At 33.1% G+C, this 9,577-nt stretch overlaps 3 long non-coding RNA genes across 6 annotated transcripts; all 3 read right to left on the reverse strand.

Annotated features, from left to right (window-relative positions):
• LOC110271170 lies at positions 537–9,571 on the reverse strand. Of its 2 annotated transcripts, none has more exons than XR_002361564.1 (3): positions 9,335–9,571; positions 9,149–9,260; positions 537–549 (listed from the first exon to the last, which is right to left on the reverse strand). It is a non-coding gene; the product is annotated as an uncharacterized LOC110271170 (long non-coding RNA). The 2 variants fall into 2 exon arrangements; XR_002361565.1 differs by lacking the exon at positions 537–549 and adding an exon at positions 8,969–9,037.
• Positions 3,312–5,122, reverse strand: LOC110271169. Of its 3 annotated transcripts, none has more exons than XR_002361563.1 (3): positions 5,002–5,122; positions 4,681–4,733; positions 3,312–3,448 (listed from the first exon to the last, which is right to left on the reverse strand). It is a non-coding gene; the product is annotated as an uncharacterized LOC110271169 (long non-coding RNA). The 3 variants fall into 3 exon arrangements; XR_002361562.1 differs by having other exon boundaries at positions 3,312–3,830; XR_002361561.1 differs by having other exon boundaries at positions 3,696–4,733.
• Positions 5,357–6,612, reverse strand: LOC107639646. The gene is made up of 3 exons (XR_001620256.2): positions 6,238–6,612; positions 6,033–6,132; positions 5,357–5,504 (listed from the first exon to the last, which is right to left on the reverse strand). It is a non-coding gene; the product is annotated as an uncharacterized LOC107639646 (long non-coding RNA).

Raw genomic sequence — 9,577 nt, forward strand, 5'->3', positions numbered from 1 at the left:
ACCTTATATATTATGTGTGTGGCACCTTTACCATACTGAGAACCTCCGGTTCTCATTCCATACTATGTTGTTATTTTTCAGATGCAGGTCGGGAGCCATCTCGTTAGGCGTCTGGACTCTTGAAGCGGAGTGGTTACTGGGATATTTTGTTATGCTATGATGTATATATATGTACTTAGTTTTCTCTCCGCATGATTTATTCTTTTTGATCCTCTTAGAGGTTTATGGAGAGGCAGGATTGTGTATATGTACTTTTGGGTTTTGGATATGTAGGTATATATATGTGTAAATATTCTCCGGCCAGTCTTGACTTCGCAGGCTGAGTTAGGAGCTTGATATTTTGTATCTTTGGCACTCTATTCCTACTTCTGTTATCTTATGTTTGACAGTTACAGTTTTCTTAGCATGCAAGTTAACTCGTTCCTTGAGCGTTGCGCTTTTATATCGCGATTTTTATTTTCCCTATCCTTCAAGGCTCCTAGCATATTATAACTCTTCTGCTATTATATGTACTTATTTTATTTTCGAGGTCGTAATACCACATCACCTCTGTTTTACGACTTAAGCGTAAAGCTTTGTGTGGTAGGGTGTTACATGCTGCACCCCGGTGAACTCTATAAAAATTATAGAGTTCGCCTTACCCCCAACGAACTCCACTCGAATTTTAAAAACCCACGTTTTTAATCCATATCATCAACTCCAAAATAGTATATAGATCTCCAAACAGTATATAGGAGTACACAAAAATATACAGACATTAAGCATCGCTTCTTCAAGGAGATTTTTAATTATGAATTAAAAAAAAAACAAGTTATATTTAATAATGGCAACCATTATCATCGTCTCCAAAAATACACAGGTGCACCGGAATAAGCCATATTTAACAAGGATTTTTTTAATTTTAAATTAAAAAAATAACTATTTTCCAAAAATAAAATACGACTTATTCCTGTGTACTCTCATGTACTCTGGAAATGATGATAATGGTTACCATTGTTAACTTTCTAAACTCAATCTGATATATTTGAAGTGAAGTTCGTCGAGGTGCGACGAACTTGCCCAATTGCCAAAAAAAATCGTATTTAGGAAATTAAAATTCAAAAATCATGTTTGAGAAAATAATAATTTTTTATTTTATTTTAGTGAGAAAACCATTATTATTCAGTAAATATTCTGTGAATATAAAATAAGAATTGTTTTACTAACTTAAAAAGTTATTCCTGCCTTTAATAATAAAGTCTTAATTTTTTTTAAAATCAAATAAACTAAACCAATCCAAATAGCAATAGTTTGGATTGGATCGAATCAGATTTAAAAATAAAATCAAATGGATTCAATCCAAATACAACAAATTATATATTTCGAATCATATTATTTTTCTTTTAAAACCTATCCAAACACCTCTTGCTGTACAACTTACTTATGATTTCTGGTACATGATTACTGCTAATTATTCTATTTACTGGCCCACTTTTTTATTCTAATTCAAAAAAAGTGTTGTAATTATTGATGTTGTTCAACTGGATTAAATTTTCATGCAGTGTCTCTCCCAGGCTATGAATTATTAGAAACAAAGCACACTGTATGAAACAAATGGTACAAAACATTGGTGTTCATACGAAGAGGAAGTTGTTTGTTTTGTGGTGGTTGTTTTGTTTTGACAATGTCTTTCTACATGTTTGTTTTTTTTAAGAATCTGTTGTAAATATCTTGTGACAAGTTATTTATTTTTTTAATAGCAATACCGAAGGAAAACATTTAATTAATCGTAGGATATTTGTCTCATCGCCTCCTTTTGGATCGAGTATGTTAACAACAATCTAAAAAAATAGATTAAAGAGACGGGAAATTGACTTGCAAATGTGATTCCATTTTTAGGAACGGAAATGTCAACAATAGCTTTTGGGAACGGGAGCTTCGCCCAACAAAACCCCATGCTTCAAGAGTTCCTTTTTGCCAGCACTTTCTTTCTCCACCTAAGAGTCACTTTGTCAGTATTTGGGACTACTATCCCAGGATATTCGCAATGTAAAATAATATTTCACGTACATCCAATTATATATTACAACTTCAATATAAAATAATTATTTCTCACACTTATTACATGAACAGTAAATTAATATCCTAAAATTGGATATTATTGAATAATTATATATAATAATATTTTACTATATCAATGCATTAAAATTAAAATGTGTAATTTATATAATATCTTTTAACTAGACGACAATTAGCAGGCTTGTTCAATTTTGTGCAGACCAAGAATATAGCTATCACTACAAGAAAAATCACTTTTAGCGGCCATTTATTTTGTTTTTAGCGGCAATAAAAATAGCTGCTAATACATTTACCGGCAGTTAGACATTAGCCGTCTTATGCTTCGTCGCTAAAAGGTTTTAATGGCAATTATAATATTTGCCGGTAAAGACCTTTTTAATGGCCGCAAAAAGTATATAACTTTTAGCAACCATTTTCTTGGCAATTTATATGGCCACCAAAAGTAATTCTAAGATTGCAATGTTATTCACTTTTAGTAGCCATTACTATTGCCGCCAAAACCTATTTTACCAACAATTTATATGGCCACTAAAAATTATTCTAAAATTATAATGTTATTCACTTTTTGTTGTCATTACTATTTCTACTAAAATCTTAAGACTTTTTTTAGTTATATTATACTCATTTTCTTAGAAGCAACTAACTATTTTTTTCCTAGAATCTCAATTATTTTTGTCAACAATTATTATCATTATGCATAATATAAACATACTGAAATTAATTACTACAAAATGAGATATTTCATTAAACTCAAATATTGGTACATAAATTTCTCTTAAAAAGTAATAAATAATGTTATAAATCTAAACAACAAAAAATACGACGAGCCTATAATTATGCTAAAAGTAATATTATAAACATTATAGTCACCAAACACATTGACAGAGTAATAATGTTAACTTCAAAATGAAATATTATGCTACAAAATGGTAAACTTGGCATCTTTAGACTCAAGGAAAGGCCAAAGCTTCACCAGGTTTAGAATCAATAGCCATGTCCATGCAAGCAACAAAGAAGTGTTGATGAATCAGAGCATATAGACTTGGAGCAATCATGGTTCCATATTTTTAAAGCTCTCCAGGCATCAATGCTCATAAGCTGAGAATTCCAATAAGCTTAACTTCGGCTTCAATCTTTCCATCCTGGAGCAACAAAAACCATCACTTTCAATAATGTTTAAAGAGTGGTCACTTGATATTAGTGAATTTGTGCAACAAGAAAAAAAGCAAATCAAACTGTGATATTCTACTTGCCTGATAAAAATGCCAAAAAAATGCATACTCATAGTTAGCCACCGTGCATAGAAACGACACTGAAAGCTTTCTAGACCTTCGAACTTTTGCTAAGCCAATTTTCCAGTCTTGATGCTTCCAAAGAATTCCATGATCCTCTTCATGCAAACATACACAAAGATAGGAATAAAAAAAGTGCCAACATAAATTTATAAGCTTTTGAGTCTGCAATAAACACCAATAAATTACACTAAAAAGGTAGGAATGAAAGAAGTGCCAACATACACAAAGATGTTTTCAAGAGAATAAATGAGACATTTGAAATTTGTTAATATAAATAAAGATCATTCATCTAATGCATTTATCCGTTAAGTTCCTAGAACACAGAAGTACACTTGTTATTACCTGATAATAGAATTTCAGTTCCTCTTGACTGCTAATAATTTCTATGTCAGAATTTCTGGCAGATCCATTTCCAAAATCAAGAAACAATGATTGTCCTAGAAAGTCTTCCAATAGTGGACTTTGTATGTGCTCCATCTTTATATATATATACAAAATGAGTGTCTAAAAAGTGTAAGGTCTAATTTTTCACTTAAAACTATTTAGTTCAAATATAGTTCTATTCTTATTTTTGTAGTAGTCTTAGCAATTTTTACTTGATTGATTAAAGAAACTTTTAACTTCAAAGTTTGAACAAATATATACTATATACATGCATGATTAAATTGAATTCAGGTTTATTATCTAACCAGCTTTCATTCTTTTTCACTCTTACACAAGGATTGATATTATTTTCAAAGTTGTAGAAATATATGTTGTGTCATAAAATGAATTCTATTTTTTATTCAATTATTGCAACGTTGTAGAAATATATTTGAAGTTCAATGATTAGGTACTTTATCCTATGTAGCATATATCTATCTGTTCAACGCTTCACTAAAGGGATGAAGCTTACTAGCTAGAATGTGCAATTTAGTACTTTTCCTCTTTCAAACATGGAAATTAAATGATGATATATAATTATATATATGTTCATGTCCTTGATAGTTGTACTTTGATTTTACCTTTGTAGAGATAAAATACTTTATTTCTGTTTCTGGAAACACAAATAGCCTAAAGAATTAAAAAATACACCAAATCAATCAAATTTAAAGAAACACGAGTCCAATGCTAACAATGGTTATAAGGTTAATGACAGAGTCAATTCATACATATCATTAATCACTTTGTCTTCTGAAAAAGCAAGTTACTTTGCTCAAACCCAAAATGGAACAAATATCAGAGAAAACAAATTACCTGCAATATAACTAGGATGCAATTGGAAAAAAAAAAAGAAGAGAAGGGGATTTTAAAAGTAGCATAAGGTGAAATGAAAGAGATTAATAACCTGCCACTGAAGATACTCCATCATTGATAATTTTACGTTCGTCTTCTTGTTGGCTTCAAAGAAAAAAGGGGTATCATATAAATTGATTATTAACCAAAGCACATTTACAAATAATGCACTTAAAAAATTAAAATTTTGTTATAAATCAAACAAAACAAACAACAAAATTTTTTATCTCAATATAAACTATGACTCAATAAAATTTTCCATTTTGTTTGTTCACTTTTGGACATGGTAATTGATATTTCCATCAAAACATTAGCTACAAATTGCAGCTTAAAAAAATAATTCGACCCCCTCCAGTCATCAGAATTTACTTACAAAAAGAACAGACTTGTTGAAGTGCTGTCACCCCTTTGTCAGTACAACCTGCAACAACCTTTATCTTTGAGCAGTTGAGTTTTCTTTTCATTAACAAATTTGCCAAGTGAACCTTCTACTATACTGCATTGAGAAAAGAGTACAAGAGCAAGAAGTGGATTAGTTAACTAAACAAATTCAGAAAGATAATTCAATAAAACATACTTTTAACATGCAATTTAAAAAACAAGTAATAGGTCATGGATTTATCATAGACATCATACTAATGTACAAAAGAGAGTGAATTTTGTAACATTAAAGCCCAATTTGCTCATTTCTTAAGTCCGCAATAAGGGAAAAATGCTCTTGCCTTTGAACGGTACTCAATCCTGGTTGCTTTTGCCACCCATCAAAAGATGCCCCGTGGTATGAAAGAACAATTTTGAAAGTCACTCGCCCACCTTCCATGGCGATCTTCAGATGAAACACTTTCCAACTTAGTCTCATCAGAAAGTGCTGGAATTCTAGTATCATTATGATCAAGAACTGTCTGTTAGAAAGTCATAAATCAAGACAATAAACACACAAATACTTGAAGATAATCAATCGCGCATACATAATCATGCATGATCTTCAAGAAGCACATAGCATCAAAGTGTATCAAACCTCAAAGGAAAATGTTCTTCTAAGTTGAACCACCTTGAGCTGGGAAAAAAAGAAAAAGAAAAATGTTCTTCCTTCTTTTTTCTCTTTCTCTTCTTTTTCTTTGTTGATCAAAGTCAAATAGAATTATGCAAAATCCCTTGAATCAAGGTACTCCTCTTCATCCAACAATTTCTATGCTAGCTAAAATGCATTGTAAATTACATGTTTACCTATTTCTTTCAAAAGCTGATTTTCTTTTTTATTTTTCATTTTCATTTTCAATTTCTCCCTCACTTCAAAGTCTTCCTTAGTTGTCATTCCACTCAAACTAAGATTCATAAATATAACAAACAAAAGCATTTGGTGGAGCAATAGTAATAAACATGTGTGAGAAAAGAGAATAGTACCGGTGATGTGGTAAGCTCAACACAGCAACTAGAAGAAAAACAAGAAATCGGCGAGAATGCAGTAGTAAGAGGAGCTGCCATTGGAGAAAAAGAGAACAAACTGAAATATAAAAAAATCAAAATAATTAGGAAGATTCACGTTATTATAACCTAATTTCATAACAAATTTGGCCGTTCACTAAGCTTCAACGTTAAAACGACGAACAATTGCGATCGGAAGCTATGATCTCCACCGCTTTCGGAGTAGTTGGAGAAGGTGTAGTTGTTGCCGAAATCCACAGCTACAAGTTGTCAGCAATTCTACTCAGAAGGATGATGCAGCAACAGAGGCTCTGGAACTGGAGGACGTTGGCGATGGTGGATCTGAGACAACTGAGGTGGAGAATAGATGAAACATAAATCGAGATGCAGTTTGAATGAGTGGAAAAGAGTAATTGGCGGTGGCAAGGCCTACGGCGGCGGTAATCGGCGATGGAAGGAAGTGAGTTCGACGGAAGAGAGTTTTGTGGCTTTACCCAGGGCATGAACTTTTTACCCAGAAACATGAACATAGCTTTTTTATTTTCTCTTTTTTTTTTCAATCAATTTACTTTAAGAACACCTTTTACCGGTAATAATATTAATGGCCGTTATTAATTTTGAAAAAATTAAAAATAAAAGTACAAAGATAATAATTTAGTGGCAATAATAATTACCATTATAACATATATTAATAATGACAAATATATAATGGCCACAAAAACATAGGTTAAATTAAAAAAATAGTAACCATTGTATTATGGCCGCTAAAATTTTTTCGCTAAAAATGATTTTTGTTGTAGTGTACGGTGCTATGTACGTATGACCTAAGTTCCTACATTAAATTATAAGGTATACCAATTTTGATGATCCTTTACTCATAAGCTTATTTTGTGATTGATTTCATTTTGTTTGAAATTTATTTTATTTTATTTTTTCGTGCAAAAGAAGTAATATATGATGGGCAGATCAATGGAGAATGTTGGATCTGAGTTCGAAGATTTTGAGACAGTGGTGATACTATTTTACTTTAAGATCCTAAAGAAGATTCATGCATGATGATTTGATGAAAAGATAAAAACAATATATCTTTTTCACTAATGACTGCGAATTTCAATTTTTAAAGATTGTACGTAAAATTGTGTTGCAAAATCCCTTATAGAATTAAATAAAACATGTGTTGGTCTTTCCTTTGTAAATATGTAATACTAATGTCTCAACTCTAAAGCTATAAATAAAAGTCAAGTCATATAGATACATTCTTATAGTATGTATTAAAGTTAACAAAAATAATACAAAAATACAGTGAATAAGTGGAACTTAATGAAATGATTGGATTTGAAATTTATTCTAAAATTTTTGTAATTTGTTCTTTCGTATGATACATTCTTTGTATGAGAAATACGTAAAATATGAAAAAAATCTTTGCCTAAATCATAAAAAATTTTCTTTTTCCATTCCTGAACCATATGTTCATCATCAACTAACCAAAGATGCTTTCCAATTTTTACCCAAGATCTATGGAGACAAGGTTAACCTTCTCCTTCAAGAGAGTTGGGTCCTATTGTAACACCCTAACTACCAGAGCTCACACTTCCGGCTGCGCGACTCTGATAGCTCGGACATTACGACGACACTTATACTATTTAATACTAAAAATATGAGCCTGTTTAAAACTTTAAACCGCAATACCGCTCCCAAAAATACTTTCGTTCGATAACGTACATCCATAAATACCATACAACGTACAAAAACTCATAAAGAGTACATCCATATATATACATCAGCCAATATTCATATCATACACAGCCATTCTGGCTCACGGTTCAATCCAAAACCAACCAATATGTATAATCATACACAGCCATTCCGGCTCACAACAAAACAGCACTTCCACCATTCAACATCATTAAATTCATGAAGTCGGCATTTAAGCCATAAATCATTTTCTCAATTCATTTCACTTTGAAATCGAGTTTCAACTCTTTTCAGCCTTGGCTTTAAAGATCTCATTTCTCAAATCATCTCAGGCTCATAAGCCACTTTTACTCAAGGTAAATTCCCCTTTGAAAACAATGCCACTCTCGGCATCCTCTTTCCAAACTTCCATAACCATGGCAAGTTAAAGATTTATTTTGAAACATTCAAAATCATCCATTCAACAATGGGATTTTATAACAAAGTTTCTCGGCAGAGTCCCAAGTATTTAGGGGAGAATAACATATCTCATTTCGCCAAATTCATTTAAAATCATTAAAACATTGGCTTTATGATTTGAGTAAGAAAATAGGATCTAAGCCAAACCGAGTCACGTAACCTTTACTTCTTTCAAAACCATTTCCTTTACTTAAACAAAACCGGCTTCAATTCCATAATTAAATCTGAAGCGTTTCAAACTGATAAGAGAATCATTTTCGTTGTGTTAAACTAGAGTTCAAAAGATACTTTGAATCTTATTTAAAACGTCAAAATAATGAGGCTTATCAATCGAAATCCAATTCCTTTTAAAATCACGAAAACTCTCCCAAGGGACAATCTTTGTGTTTAATAGAGAAAAACATAAACCCGTTTTACCTTTTAAAACAGCCTCAAAGCAAAATTCTCTTTCAAATGAATTGTACCCAAAGACATACTGTTCTTCTTAGAAAATAAGGATAAATCATGATTCTCTTTTCAATAATTCTTTCAAAGCATAACTTCATTGCTTTCTTAATTGCTCCAAGTAAAGGTAATAAAGAAGCCATAATTTCACAATCCTCAAAATAGATAGGAAAGGCATTAAACTCAAAATTCCCCAATTAACATCTCAAATAAGGACTCGGATTCTATAGAAATTTCGGCAGCACCTCCCCTAAAACTTGGACTTTTGCCACCCGGTTCGGGTCCCAACTAAACCGTTTCTCATTCCTTTTCAACAGCTCAAAACCTCAAAATCCCGGCAGCCAAAACCTCTGTTCCAAGCCACTTTCGCAACAGTCTCAACAACTCTAATCGTAACATACAACAACCGAAACTCAATCTTATAGCAATTAACGCCATAAACCTCAGCGTGAGATTACAGAACAGTAACGAAAGGGCTTTCAAATCGAAACGCTTACCGAACCGAAGAAGGAATGGCTAAACCGGAACAGCGGCGGTCTCCGAACCGGTTCGGCAGCAGCCCGGCAGCCACCTCAAGTAGTAGCGGTGACCAGACTCCGGCAATGGCGCCTGGAACCCACATACAGAGACGTTAAAGCTTCCAAAATCTTAAACGAATGAAGACCGAATTCAAAAACCCTTACCGGAAGAGTTTTCCGGCGACGGCAGCGGGGTTTTCCGGCGGCCAGGCATGGCGGCGCGACTCAACACAACCAGGCAAAGCGGCGGCAACCTCCAGCAACTCCGGTGAGCTTCCTCAACGACGGTGACGGCCGGAGCTTCGGCGGTGCTAACCGAGGCTTACCGGCGGTAGGAACGGCGGCGATAGCTTCGTGCAGCACGGCGGCGCCTGTCTTTTCCCCCACCGCGAGCTCTCTGTCTCTCTC

The sequence above is a fragment of the Arachis ipaensis genome, chromosome B04, assembly GCF_000816755.2.
Source record: "Arachis ipaensis cultivar K30076 chromosome B04, Araip1.1, whole genome shotgun sequence".
Lineage (NCBI taxonomy): Eukaryota > Viridiplantae > Streptophyta > Magnoliopsida > Fabales > Fabaceae > Arachis > Arachis ipaensis.